The sequence below is a fragment of the Myodes glareolus genome, chromosome 9 (genome assembly GCF_982192425.1).
Source record: "Myodes glareolus chromosome 9, mMyoGla1.1, whole genome shotgun sequence".
In the NCBI taxonomy this organism is placed as follows: domain Eukaryota; kingdom Metazoa; phylum Chordata; class Mammalia; order Rodentia; family Cricetidae; genus Myodes; species Myodes glareolus.
In genome coordinates, this window is record NC_142034.1 from 106,464,343 (window position 1) to 106,479,741 (window position 15,399).

The following is a 15,399-nucleotide window of genomic DNA, read 5'->3' on the forward strand; positions in this document are numbered from 1 at the left end:
AGATGTATAAATCACACCACATGCATTCCAAGGTGTGCCAGCTGAACTTCCAGGATGCAGAGTCAAGACAACATGAATACAAGAAGTGTGTTTGGGTAGTACTGTGGTGAGCAAAAGGAACATGAGACAGGGACAAATCTCCCAGTGTAACGTGGATACCACTTAACTATTATCCCCGAGTGTCTTCTTCACTTGTCCAAATCATTGTAGTAGAAGGCAACAAGGGTTTGGTTTATTTTGATCAATTGTGTTTCCATGGGTGCATTTTGTCTTCTAAGACATTTGTTTTTTGTTTTGTTTTTTGATTTTTCAGGGTTTCTCTGTGTAACAGCCCTGGCAGCTCACTCTGTAGACCAGGCTGGCCTTAGAGTCACAGAGATCCGACTGCCTCAGTCTCCTGAGTGCTAGGATTAAAGGTGTGTGGCGCCACCGCCTGAGTCCTGGAAATTTTTAATGCTTCATGTTTATTGTTTCATTCAAGTCAAGTGGACTGGCACCAGAGCCCCTCTTTAAAAAAATCTCTCCTCCCCCGCTTTGCAGACGCTGCTGTCCCCTCTTGCCGCTTGCTGCTGTCCCCTCTTGCCGCTTGCTGCAGCCATGGTCAACCCCATCATGTTCTTCGACATCGTGGCCAACGGCGAGCCCTTGGGCCGCGTCTCCTTCGAGCTATTTGCAGACAAAGTTCCAATGACAGCAGAAAACTTTCGTGCTCTGAGCACTGGAGGGAAAGGATTTGGATATAAGGGTTCTTCCTTTCACAGGATTATTCCAGGATTCATGTGCCAGGGTGGTGAGTTCACACGCCATAATGGCACTGGCGGCAGATCCATCTACGGAGAAAAATTTGAGGATGAGAACTTCATCCTGAAGCATACAGGTCCTGGCATCTTGTCCATGGCAAATGCTGGACCAAACACAAACGGTTCCCAGTTTTTTATCTGCACCACCAAGACTGAGTGGCTGGATGGCAAACACGTGGTCTTTGGAAAGGTGAAAGAAGGCATGAACATTGTGGAAGCCATGGAGCGTTTTGGGTCCAGGAATGGCAAGACCAGCAAGAAGATCACCATTTCCAACTGTGGACAGCTCTAATTCTTTTGACTTCTTACCCATCAGACCATTCCTTCTGTAGCTCAGGAGAGCACCCCAGCCCCATCTGCTCGCAGTACCCTGTAATCTCTGCTCTCACTGAAGTTCTTTGGGTTCCATATTTTCCTCATTCCCCTTCAAGTCTAGTTGGATTGCAGAGTTAAGTTTATGATTATGAATAAAAACTAAGTAAGAACTGTTAAAAAAACAAAACAAAACTCTCTCCTCACAGCCAGCACAGTAAAGCACAGAAGGCTGCTCTTCTTCACCGCTCTCAAAGCTAAGAATGTCTTCACATACTGTGTGAGACTTGAGGTTTTTTGTGGGGTTTTTTGGTTTTGTTTTTGGTTTTGTTTTTTGGTATTTCAAGACAGGGTTTCTCTGTAGCTTTGGAGCCTGTCCTGGAACTAGCTCTTGTTGTAGACCAGGCTGGCCTTGACACAGAGATCCACCTGCCTCTGCCTCCTGAGTGCTGGGATTAAATGCATGCACCACCACTTCCCAGCTAGCATGTAAGACTTGTATCAGGTATTTCCCAGTCTCCCAGTAACCACATGCCTCTTATCCCCACCAGTGTATATAGTAAATGCCTTGATTTGACTTTGTTTCATGCAGAAATGTTATTGTGGGGGAAAACATAAATTTGTGCCTCCCGTCTATAGTCATTCATATTAGGACAAAAATATCTCTTATTTCCTTGACTATAGGAACTATTAACATTTTACTGTAAACATTTTCTTTTTTCTTTTCTTTTCTTTTTTCTATGATATTTATTGAGCTCTACATTTTTCTCTGCTCCCCTTCCTGCCTCTCCCCTCACCACTTCAATCCTCCCCTAAGGTCCCCGTGCTCCCAATTTACTCAGGAGATCTTGTCTTTTTCTACTTTATATTTTCCATGTAGATTGGATCTATGTAAGTCTCTCTTAGTGTCTGTATTGTTGTCTAAGTTCTCTGGGACTGTGGTTTGTAGGCTGATTTTCTTTGCTTTATGTTTAATTGTGTTTTTAATGTGATAATTGTCTTTCTGTGTCTCGGTTACCTCACTCAAAATAATGTTTTTTAGCTCCATCCATTTTCCTGCAAAATTTAAGCTATCGTTATATTTTTCTGCTGACTTGGTCATGGTGGATGATGATTCTGATGTGTTCTTGGATTCGATTGGCTAGTATTTTATTTAGTATTTTTGCATCAATGTTCATGAGTGAGATTGGTCTATAATTCTCTTTCTTAGTGTTGCCTTTCTGTGGTTTGGGTATCAGGGTATATTCTTTTCTGTTTGGATGGAATATTCTATAGATGTCTGTTAAGTCCATTTGAGTCTTAATAACATCTGTTAGTTCTCTTATTTCTCTGTTAATTTTTTGTCTGATTGACCTGTCCAGTGGTGAGAGGGAACTGTTGAAGTCTCCTGTTGGACCCCGCACTTTTCTGTGGATACCCACACCCGATCCAGGCGCGTGCCTTCCCGAACTCGGGCCCACGAGAATGGACGATAGTCCTGAGGGTTTAAAGAGACACACACAAAAAAAGGACCTTGCTCATTTACCAAGAGTAAATGGCAACTTTATTAAACTCAAGTGGGGTATTTATAGAAGTGGGCAAGCGGGATCAAAAAGGGCAAGGCCTCCTCCCAACAGAAGCAGGAAGGAGAATAAAGGCCCCGGCACCTCAGGCAGAATCAGCTGGGGGAGGCCAGGTGTGTGGAGCCCACTGCTAGAACCTTGAATACAGGTGGAATCACCATAACAAAGAGAACCAGGTTCTTCCTAAGCTAACCCCTCAAGCCAGTGCTAGTGCAGAATCTCCAGGGAGCTGGAGGTCACACGGCCCTGCGAATCGCCAGGAGAAGGGAAAAAGACCTTGGTACCTACAGTCTCCCACTATTAGTGTGTGGGATTTAATATATGATTTAAGTTTTAGAAGTGTTTCTTTGACATATGCCCTTGTATTTGGGACATTAATTTGTGCATTTTTTTCTGCTTCAGGACTTGCTGTAATGAGATCATCAATTGTCTGTGTTTTTGTTGGTGTAGCCATCTTCCGTGGGTTAGAGTTTTCCTTCTAGTATTTTGTGTAGGGCTGGGTTTGTGGGTAGGTATTGGTGAAATATAGATTTGTTATGGAATATCTCGTTTTGTCCTTCTATGGTGATCGACAGTTCTGCTGGATATAGTAGTCTGGGCTGGCATCCATGGTCACTTAATGTCTGCATGGTCAAGAATGACCATGACCTTCTTGTTTTCATTGTCTCCACTGAGAAGTCAGGTATAATTCTGATAGGTCTACTGTTATATGTTACTTGGCCTTTTTCCTTTGCAGCTTTTAGTATTCCTTCTTTACTCTATGTTTAGTGTTTTTATTATTATGTGGCAAAGGGACTTATTTTTTGGATCCAGTCTATTGGGTATTCTATAAGCTTCTTATATCTTCATAAACATATCTTTCTTTAGGTAGGGAAAGTTTTCTTCTATAATTTTGTTAAATAAATTTTCTGTGCCCTTGAGTTGAACGTCTTCTCTTTTTTCTATACCTATTATTTTAAGATTTGGCCTTTTTATGGTGTCCCATATTTCATGGATATTTTGGGTTAAGCTTTTGTTAGATTTAATGTTTTCTTTAACTGGAGTCTATTTCCTCTGTTTTATCTTCAGCACTTGAGATTCTCTCTTCTATTTCTTGTATTCTGTTGTTCATACTTGTAGTTGTGGTTTCTGCTCTTTTTCTCATGATTTCTCTTTCTATAATTTCTTTGGCTTGTGTTTTCTTTATTTTTTCTATCTCAGTTTTCAAGTCCTGTTAAATAATTTGCCTATTATCTCAGTCTTCTTATTAATTAATTATTACATCTTAAATTAGCCCATTATTCTTTTCTATGTTAGCCACATGGCTTGGTACCTTTTTATCAGTGAAGTATTCTCATCCTGCTTCCTCTGTGCAGGCTGAGCCTTTACTCTTCCCAGAATCCTCCTGTTCTCCTATACTTCCTGCCTGGCTACTGGCCAATCAGCATTTTATTAAACCTAAACAACAGACAAATCTTTACAGAGTACAAGATCACTGTCCCAGAGCACTTCCTCCCCCTCTTTTGTTTTTAAAACAAAAACTCTGTATATAATCTCCATTGTTTAGCTTTTTTCTTGGCCATTATCCATAATAACTTGTAATCAAAACTCTAAACAAAGACAAATATCCATAAACCATTCTTTGGGAATGTGGGCATAGTTTTCTAGGGAACTTCTGCTGATTGGGGGTGCTGATAATATTATGGGGACCTAAAGAAAATTTAGAATTATGGCCAAGTCATAACTGAAATATTCTGTGAGACTTGATCATCTCAGCCAGCAGTCTTAAGGCTGTTCTGGATGTAAAACTCAGAGGAAACTCCAACAGAAGTCCTCTGAAATATTGGATCATATGAACTATCTGCTCCTATCGAAGATTCTTCAAGGGGTCTTCCTTGATAAAAACGGATTTTTCTTAACCCAGAATGAATCCACAGCCTCTCATTTCCTGCGGAAACAAAAACAAAACCTCTTCTCCAAAGTAACATATCTTTTGACTTAAATTTTTGAAGTCAAAGCATTTCAAAAATATATATGTTGTATTAATACAGCAGCATTTGTAATCAAATGTCTTTTAGTAGCTGTTGCTCTTTCCTCAGCCATCAAACAATTCAAAAACAAAACAATAATATATAATATCCAGACTCTCTGTGTATTTCCCATCTTCACATGACTTTATTTTAAACTCTATATCTTTTATTTTTAATTTTGTTTTTGTGAGACAAGGTTTCTTTGTATATCTTTAACTGTCCTGGAACTCACTCTGTAGACCAATCTGTCCTTGAACTCCCAGAGATCCACCTGCCTCTGCCTCCCAAGTGCTGGGATTAAAGGTGTGCACTACCACACTCAACTTCTCTCTCTCTCTCTCTCTCTCTCTCGTTTTTCGAGACAGGATTTCTCTGTAGCTTTGGAACCTGTCCTGGAACTAGCTCTTGTAGACTAGGCTGGTCTAGAACTCACAGAGATTTGCCTGCCTCTGCCTCCCCGAATAATGGGATTAAAGGCATGCATTGCCACCACCCAGATTTTTTTTAAAGGACTTTATCCTTTTTCTTTTCTCTCCCAAGCCCACATATATTTTTAAACACACTCTAAACCATTTAGAGGTTTACTTCATCTGAATCTATCTTTACTGTATATATCTCTTTTTCTAACCATGTGAGTCTTTCATTTGCTAAGCGATATGGCTAGTGTTGGATCCTAGAGTTCAATCACTGAGAAGGAGTTGCCCCAAGAGACCATCTGTCACACCACAGCTGATGTAAAAGCATGAGGATTTTATTAATTCTGTCATGACAGGGTCTCTCAGCATTCGGGAAGTCGAAAGACCCTGAATAGCTGGTACAGACTACTGTTAAAGGAAAAAGTCACAGAAGTAAGGGGGTGTCTGGGGGGTTGTTCTTTGACTATTATGATTGGCTTATTCAAAAGGGCTATTACCAATAATTGGCTCGAGAGTGGTTGCCAGATCAGATGAGGTAAGAGGTCACTTTGACCCTGTTTCCCAGGGATTGAATCAAAACATACGTGTGTGGGTAATTGTTCAGGAACTGAATCAACATCTTAAAGGTTATCTTGCCCCAATTTCTAGAGAACATATGTACATGTGTAGCTGAAAAGTCCTTGGTTCCCAGGGGGAAGGGGAGAGCATTACTGCTGAGACTGAGAGGGCTCAGAATTGTCAGAAATGACTTTAGAGTTATTTTATAGAGTTCTGCAGCTAGGATCAAAGTCATGGCTTTGACGGCTGGATCCACCCCATTCCTTAGCTTTCTGAGAGCCATGTTTATTGCCACAATTCTATGGTGTTTCAAGGTCTCTGCCGCCACCAAGAAGCATGCTTTCATGCTTTCATTCTATTCATAAACACCATTTAAGTGTTTGCTCTTAAAACACCTGCAAGGTTTTATTTATTTATTTATTTATTTATTTATTTATTTATTTATTTATTTTTGTTTTTTCCGAGACAGGGTTTCTTTGTAGCTTTGGAGCCTTTCCTGGAACTAGCTCTTATAGACCAGGCTGGTCTCGAACTCACAAAGATCTGCCTGCCTCTGCCTCCTGAGTGCTGGGATTAAAGGCATGCACCACCACCATCTGGCTTTGTTTTTGTTTTTCAAGACAGGGCTTCTCAGGAGCTTTGGAATCAGTCCTGGAACTCACTCTGTGGACCAGGCTATCCTTGAACTCACAGATATCTGCCTGTTTCTCCCTCCCAAGTGCTGGAATTAAAGGAATGTGCCACCATTGCAGGTAGACAGGTTAAGAAGAGACATGGTACCTCCACATTTTGTGTTTGTGTGTTTATGTGTGTGTGCAGGTGCATATGTATGTATAGAGGCCAGAGGATAATTTCTATTGTTTTTGTGAGGCAGGGTATTTTACTGACCAGAAGCTCATCAAGTTGGCTGGGCTGGCTGGCTTACAAGCTCCAGGGATCTACCTGTTGTCACTTCCCCACTATTGGGATTGCAAGTGTGTGCCACCATGGTGACTTTTTATACAGTTGCTGGGGTTCAAACTCAGGTCCTCACTTCTGCACAGCAAACATTTTACTGACTGAGCTATCTCCCAGCTGTTTTTAAAAAAGATTTATTGTTATCAATTTTACTATGTCTCTGTCAATGTATGCAACATGAAGCAGTGCTCTTAGGAGCCAAACGAGAGTGTCTTCATTATTGAGCCATTTTTCCAGCCCCTGTGTTTATTGTTTTTAAGACTGTCTGTTCTTATGCCAATACCAGGCTGTTTTCTGTACTGTAGCTCTGTAGTAGAGTTTGAAGTCAGGGATTGTGATGCCTCCAGAAGTTCCTTTATTGTACAGGATTGTTTTGGCTATCCTGAGTTTTTTGCTTTTCCAAATGAATTTGACTACCATTCTTTCAAGGTCTTTGAAGAATTTTTCTGAGATTTTGATGGGCATTTCATTGAATCTGTAGGTTGCTTTCGGTAAGATTGCCATTTTTACTATATTAATTCTGCCTACGCAAGAGCATGGGAGGTCTTTCCATTTTCTGGTGTCTTCTTCAATTTATTTCTTCAAAGTTTTAAAGTTCTTTTCATACAAGTCTTGTTTGGTTAGAGTTACTCTGAGATATTTTATGCTATCTGTGGCTATTGTGATGGGTGTTGATTCTCTGATTTCTTCCCCAGCCCTTTTATCATCTGTGTACAGGAGGGCTACTGATTATTTTGAGTTAGTCTTGTATCCTGCTACATTGCTGAAAGTGTTTATGTGTTGTAGAAGTTCCTTGGTAGGTCATGGAATCACTTGTAACAACAAGGGCCGGCTTGTTGGAGTTTCTGTCCCGCCTGGTTCCCCACAGCCGGCAAGCCCCAAAGAAAATCATACAGAGAGTCTGCATTAGCTATAAATTAATTGGCCTTTTAGCTCAGGCTACTTATTAGCTCTTGTAGCTTACATTAACCCATTGTTCTTATCTATGTTAGCCACATGGCTCGGTACCTTTCTCAGCGTGGCAGCTCATATGTTGCTTCTTCGGTGATCTGTGCTGGACTGCTGGAGAGAGCTTCCTACTTCCCAGAATACTCCTATTCTCTTTGCTCTACCTCACTTCCTATCTTATTTTCCCACCTATACTTCCTGCCTGGCCAATCAGCATTTATTTGAAACATGATTGACAGCATACAGACAATTATCCTGCACCAATCACTTATGTAAACTATCATATCATCAGCAAACAGTGAGAGTTTAACTTCTTCTTTTCCAATTTGTATCCCCTTGATCTTCCTTTGGTGTCTTATTGCTCTAGCTAGGACCTCAAGAACTATACTGAATAGCTATGGAGAGAGTGGACAACCTTGTCTTGTTCCTGATTTCAGTGGAATTGCTGGAAGTTTCTCTCCATTTAGTTTGATGTTGGCTGTTGACTTGCTGTATATTGCCTTAATTATGTTTAGGTATGTTCCTTGTATCCCTGCTCTCTCCAAGACCTTTATCATGAAGGGATGTTGTATTTTGTCAAATGCTTTTTCAACATCTCATGAGATGATCATGTGGTTTTTATTTTTCAGCTTGTTTATATGGTGGATTACGTTGACAGATTTTCATATGTGGAACAATCCCTGCATTTGTGGGATAAAGTCGACTTGGTCATGGTGGATGATGGTTCTGATGTGTTCTTGGATTCGACTGGCTAGTATTTTATTTAGTATTTTTGCATTAATGTTCATGAGTGAAATTGGTCTATAATTCTCTTTCTTAGTATTGCCTTTCTGTGGTTTGGGTATCAGAGTAATTGTAGCCTCATAAAAAGAGTCTGGCAATGTTCCCTTTGTTTCTATTGTGTAGAATAATTTGAGGAGTATTGGTATTAGTTCTTCTTTGAAAGTCTTGGAGAATTCTGAGCTGAAGCCATCTGGTCCTGGGCTTTTTTTGGTTGCAAAACTTTTGATGACTGTTTCTATTTCTTCAGCAGTTATAGGTCTGTTTAATTTGCTTATCTGGTCTTGATTTAATTTTGGTAAGTGATATTTATCCAGAAAGATGTCCATCTCCTTTAAGTTTTCCAATTTTGTGAAGCACAGGTTTTCAAAATATGATGATCCTCTGTATTTCCTCCATGCCTGTTGTTATGTCCCCCTTTTCTTTTCTGATTTTGCTAATTTGTATATTCTCTCTCTGCCTTTTGGTTAGTTTGGATAAATGTTCGTCTATTTTGTTGATTTTTCTCAAAGAACCAACTCTTTGTCTAATTGATTCTTTGTATTGTTTTCTTTGTTTCTATTTTGTTGATTTCAGCTCTCAATTTAGTTCCTGCCCTCTAGTTCTCTTAGGTGAGTTTGCTTCTTTTTGTTCTAAAGTTTTCAAATGTTCTGTTAATTCACTAGTGTGGGATTTTTCCAGAAGTTGCCTCTTAACACAGATTTTATTGTGTCCCATAAATTTGGGTATGTTGGGTCATTTTCATTAAGTTTTAGGAAGTCTTTAATTTCTCCCTTTAATTCTTCCTTGACCCATTGATGATTCAAGTGAGCATTGATTAATTTCCATGTGTTTGTGAGTTTTCTGGAATTAGTATTGTTGTTGACTTCTAGTTTTAGACCATGGTGATCTGATAATGTAGACTGGGTTATTCCATTTTTTTTTTATTTGTTGAGGTTTGTTTTGTTACTATGTGGTCAATTTTTGAGAAGGTTCCATGAGGTGCTGAGAAAGTATATTCTTTTCTGTTTGGATGGAATATTCTATAGATGTCTGTTAAGTCCATTTGAGTCTTAATAACATCTGTTAGTTCTCTTATTTCTTTGCTAATTTTTTGTCTGATTGACCTGTCCAGTGGTGAGAGAGAACTGCTGAAGTCTCCCACTATTAGTATGTGGGGTTTAATATATGATTTAAGCTTTAGAAGTGTTTCTTGTATTTGGGACATAGATGTTCAGTATTGAAATTTCCTCTTGATGAATTTTTCCTGTTACTAATATGAAATGTCCTTCTTTGTCTCTTATCGGCGAATCAATCCCACACCAGTTATGTTTTAAGGGGTTATTTATTTTGGGGGTTAAAACTTACATACACCATAAACCGTCAGGAAGGGAGCCTAGTCGCTGGAGCAGGAGCCGGGACCAAGCACTGGAACCAAGAGCCGGAACCAAGAGAGCCTGATCCAGATCTGCTTCTCTTTTTAAAAGAGAAATATACCACACCCCAGTGGGCTGGTATTTCAGCAGCTATTGGCTGACGGAGCGGAAGTCGCTCCCCGCTGCACTGTGGGCTCGTATTTCAGCGACTATTGGTTGAGGCAGCGGAAGTTACTCCCACAACACTTCCCCCTTTTGTTTAAGTAAGAGAGTTCTAAGCCTACTACGAAATTATATACAGTAAGTACAAACCTACACAATTATATACAATAAATACAAATATCCTATTCTAACTAGCTTAAGTCTTGTATAAGAAATAACTTGGCCACGTCATGAAAGGAAAGTAACTACGTTTATATAATCTTCAATCCCATCAAAGATCTGAGAAGGGAAATAATGTTACCTAAGTAATTAGGAAGTGCAATCAAACTTCCAGAACATGTAACAAATCACAGAGACAACTGGCTACCTGGGCAAACACCCAAAATCACGTTTGCAGCGTTGAAGCAACCAACTTTGGCTAAGGCCTAACGTAACTGACATACCATTTTCAAAGGCAAGGAACTTTTCAAAACTATCTTATCCTGTCTTGGCAGGATATGACAGTCCTGTTTTATCCATTTACGGATACTCTGTAACTCTGTCAGTAGTTGAGGTATGGGCATTTCTTTACCCAAAGGCCAGTTCTGCCAAGAAGAAAGGCTCCAGGTGGAGTGTCTTTGGTGCTCAACATTCTCTCGGGAATAGATCAGTGTTGCCAGGAGTGATTGTGTCTCCCTACCGCAGAACTCTGAGTTAGATTAAAGGCCATTTTCTACAGCTCTTTGAAGAGGTTGAAGATTATCTATCTATACTGAATATAATGTCTATGTATCTAAAGAACCTGATTAGTCTAATTATAAATGACAAACTTAGATGACTATTGATCTATATTATTCTCAATATCTATCTAACTTAAAGACTGAAATAGTAAACAACTGTGCAATAAATGGGGACAATATGACCTCCAAATATAAACAATGTGCAAGTATACATTGCAATATGGTAAATATATATATATATCAATACATAAACAATATATAAGTATCTTAATCAGAGGTAGAAGTGTACAATGCAATATGGTAAAATATACATATAACAATACAATATATATATATGTCAATACATAAAAATGTTTTAAACAGAGGTAGAAGCATGCATGCATAAAATAGTCAACATAATTTAACTTTGTATCAATATATAAGAATCAATACCAATATATTTGTCTAAAAACAATAACTCACAAGTACAAAGCTATTATCCCATAATCCAATTATCCCTCTTTTTTTTTTTAAGGATTCCTGCGCTTATAAAATTCCTCCCCCAACCCTCAACCCTATACTAATTATAACCAACCCCTAAATGATGTCCCTAAACCCAAGGACAAACTTTACTGGGAGAGAGGACGTCGTTCTCTAGAATTACTTCCAGCTGTCATGGGGACGACGTTCTTTCTGGGGGAACCTGTGAAAGCAAAATGATGGTTCAATTTCAAGATCAATGTCTTTTAAAATTGCAAATAGTATCTGAGTATTTTGTGGAGGTCTGGCCGGAATGTTGTACAAGATGTGCATCATTTCAGCTAACCACGTTGGAATCGTCTTGTGCAGCTGGTACCCAAAACAGGTCTTGTAGTAGCGCTATCAGTATCATGATGTCATATCAACCAGGTGGAGTTGTTGTTATGGGGCCCCATCTTCTTCCTGGAAACTTCAAATGTCACTGCAGGAAAAAGTTATTGTTCATTGTGGAAAACTTAAACATTAATCATATATTAATATCATATATTATATGATTATAATAATATATAATCATATATTAATCATATAGACATATACAGACATACATATATTCAATAAAAGACATGATAGATATATTTAATGAAAGGTATGATAGATATGAAGAAAAGTAAAGATGTTTTCTAAACTCATATTCCTTTCTGTCCCATATCATGGCTCTTGACATGAGACAGAAAGTCCAGAAACTCTGGGTTTTTCTTTTAACAACAGGCTTGGAATTAGAGAGGGACTGAGCCAGAGTCCAACTCTAAAACCAGCTCTATAAATTTAGAAATATGATTTAGTATATTTTACTTACAGAACCTATTCAGTTTTCTTGATTGTCCTTTTTGGGCCATTATTTTCCATCTGTCAGTATTCAGATATCCAGGGTCCCTTGAACTTTTCAAAAGTCAGTGTTTTCCTGTGGAGATAAGAACAGAACCCTGCCCCCATTCTATATGTTTTTCTTACCAATTGTATGAATATCATCATTGTGGATGAGCTGTCATTTCTCCTTTCCAAGAGGTTTCTCCTCTTCAAATAGAACCTTTATTAATTTTGATGGTATCCACAATTTTTCTTCTCCTGTGGAAACAAGAGCAAAACCCCTTCCCCAACGTAGCACATCTCCTGGCCTCCACTGAGAGGTCAGCACGTCTTTGAAATAAACAGGTTGGTTTAGTTCAGAAGTTTTTTTCCATTATCCATGCCTCTCTGCTGCTGTTGTTCCTTTCTCATTAGCATTAAGAAAATTCAAGGTTAATAAAGCATTATGCAATCTATTTCTGGGGGTATCTTTCGTCCCTTTCTGTTTGTTTAGCATATCCTTTATAGTACGATTTGATCTTTCTATAACTGCTTGACCTGTAGGATTGTATGGTATACCTGTAACATGCTTAATATTATAATAAGCAAAAAATCGTTTCATTTTCCTAGATACATAAGCTGGACCATTATCTGTTTTTATTTGTGCAGGTATACCCATAATGGCCATAACTTCTAATAAATGTGTGATTACTGAGTCAGGTTTTTCTGAGTTTAAAGCAGTTGCCCACTGAAAGCCTGAATAAGTGTCAATGGTGTGATGTACATATTTTAATTTGCTAAATTCTATAAAGTGAAACACATCCATCTGCCAAATTTCATTCCTTTTAATACCCTTTGGATTAGTCCCTGCAGGCAATGGTGTTTGGTTATAAAAAGAGCAAGTAGGGCATTTCTTTACAATCTCCTTAGCTTGTTGCCATGTAATAGAAAACTCTTTTTTCAAGCCTTTGCTATTGACATGATGTTTTTTATAAAATTCAGATGCCTCCAGCACACTACCAATCAATAATTGATCAATATCTGCATTACCTTGTGCTAGAGGACCTGGCAGACCCGTATGGGATCGGATATGCGTTATATACATAGGGCAGAGCCTGTTTCTGATCATGTCTTGTACCTGGATAAACAATGAGGTCAGTTCTGTATCATCAGGTATAAATTCAGCAGTTTCAATATGCAAAATAACTCTTTCTGCATATTGTGAGTCAGTAATTATATTAAGAGGTTCTTTAAAATCCCTAAGCACCATAAGGATGGCATATAATTCTGCCTTCTGAACAGAATCATAAGGACTTTGTTCCACTTTACTCAATTCTTCTGATTTGTAACCTGCTTTCCGTGATTTATTAGCATCGGTATAAAATGTATGGGCTCCGGTTATTGGAGTATCACGGACAATTCGAGGGAGGATCCAAGAAGTTCTCTTTATAAAGTTAAGTCTCTTGCTTTTTGGGTAATTGTTATTGATTTCTCCCAAAAAAATAGCACAAGCTCTTTGCCATGGTTCATTGTCTTCCCACAACTTTTTTATCTCATCAGCAGTGAAAGGTACTATAATTTCTGCTGGGTCTATACCTGCTAATTGACGAAGTCTCAATTTTCCTTTTATAATCAATTCAGAGACTTTTTCCACATAAGTTTTAAATTTTTTACTTGGTTTGTGTGGTAAAAAGATCCATTCTAAAATAGTATCTTCCCTCTGCATTAAAATTCCTGTAGGAGAAATTCTGGAAGGTAATATAACTAGAATGCAACTAAGATTTGGATCCATCCTATCTACATGTACCTCCTGTAATTTTTCCTCAACCATCATCAGTTCCTTTTCTGCTTCAGCTGTTAACTCTCTGGGACTATTCAAATCTTTGTCACCATCTAAGGTTTTGTTTAAATGAATTATTAGATCAGGTGTTATCCCAACAGCTGGTCGTAGACTGGAAATGTCTCCCAATAATCTTTGAAAGTCATTAAGAGTTCATAACCGGTCTCTCCTGATTTGTGCCTTTTGAGTCTTAATTCTTTGTAAGCCTATTTTATAACCTAAATAATTAACAGAATCTCCTCTCTGAATTTTTTCAGGAGCAATTTGCAATCCCCATTTAGGTAATACTAGTTTTACTTCTTCAAACAGCCTTTCTAAGGTATCTTTGTTTTGATCAGATATCAGGATATCATCCATATAGTGGTATATTATGGACTTAGGAAATTGTTTGCGTATAATTTTCAATGATTGGCTTACAAAATATTGGCACAGGGTAGGAGAGTTCAACATTCCCTGTGGGAGGATAGTCCACTGGTACCTCCTTGAAGGCTGAGAGTTATTATAGGTAGGCACTGTGAAGGCAAACTTTTCTCTTTTTCTTGTAATGGTATAGTGAAGAAACAATCTTTCAGATAAATAACTATAAGAGGCCATCCCTTTGGTAACAGGGAGGGCAGAGGAATTTCAGATTGCAGAGGGCCCATAGGTTGAATAACCTTGTTGATAGCTCTAAGATCTGTCACCATTCTCCATTTACCAGATTTTTTCTTAACAACAAACACAGGAGAGTTCCAAGGGCTGGTAGATTCTTCTATATGTCCAGCATCTAATTGCTCTTGTACCAGCTGTTCTAAAGCCTGTAACTTTTCCTCAGCTAAAGGCCACTGTTTAGTCCATATTGGTTTCTCAGTCAACCATTGTATAGGCATGGCTGTTGGTACCTCTGAAGTGCCATCAATTGTGTTGTGTTCTTGTATAGCTCTAATGGCTGGTTTCTGCCATCTGTAATATCTTGTAATATTGTCCTCAGAAATATAGGCTCTGGAAGCAGCAGAATGTTAATTTGGGTGTTCCATTGCTGCAATAGGTCACAGCCCCATAAATTCACTGCAATATTTGCTACATATGGCCTTAGTTTTCCTATTTGTCCGTCTGGACCTATACAATTGACCCATCTCGTGCTTTGTCTTACTCAAGATAGGGTTCCAATTCCTAGGAACTGAATATCTACCTCCTGAAGAGGCCAATGCAGATGCCAAGACTCTGGTGTAATGATACTTACATCCACACCTGTGTCCAGTAAGCCAGTAATAAGTTTGCCATTTACACACACTCTTAGCTGTGGTCTTTGTTCATTTATAGAAGTCTGCCAGAAAATTCGTTTACTTTGTCCTCTTAGATTTCTTGATTCATTCACCACATTTAACTCATCCTTCAGGCCGTTATTGCTTTTAACAGCAGGCATGGGGCATTCTAATTTCCCTGAAGAGGCATGTTCTCTGCAGTGATCGGAAATGACTGGACCACATTTACCATGGGGGCCTTCGAGAGGCCCCCTATTGAGTTTCCCGATGGCAACGGGTTGCCCTGTTTATCTCTTGTTGACCTACACTCATTCGTCCAATGCCTGCCCTTTCCACATCTTCTACATAAACCTGAAGGCTGAGTCCTCCTATTCCTGTTATTCCTAGAAGAGGCATTATTCCTGGAATTCCATTGTCTGCAGTCCCTTTTCA

General features: G+C 38.9%; 1 pseudogene; it reads left to right on the top strand.

The window, feature by feature from the left end:
* The first annotated feature begins 582 nt into the window (after positions 1–582).
* Positions 583–1,689, top strand: LOC148121063 (peptidyl-prolyl cis-trans isomerase A pseudogene; annotated as a pseudogene).
* The last annotated feature ends 13,710 nt before the right edge of the window (positions 1,690–15,399 follow it).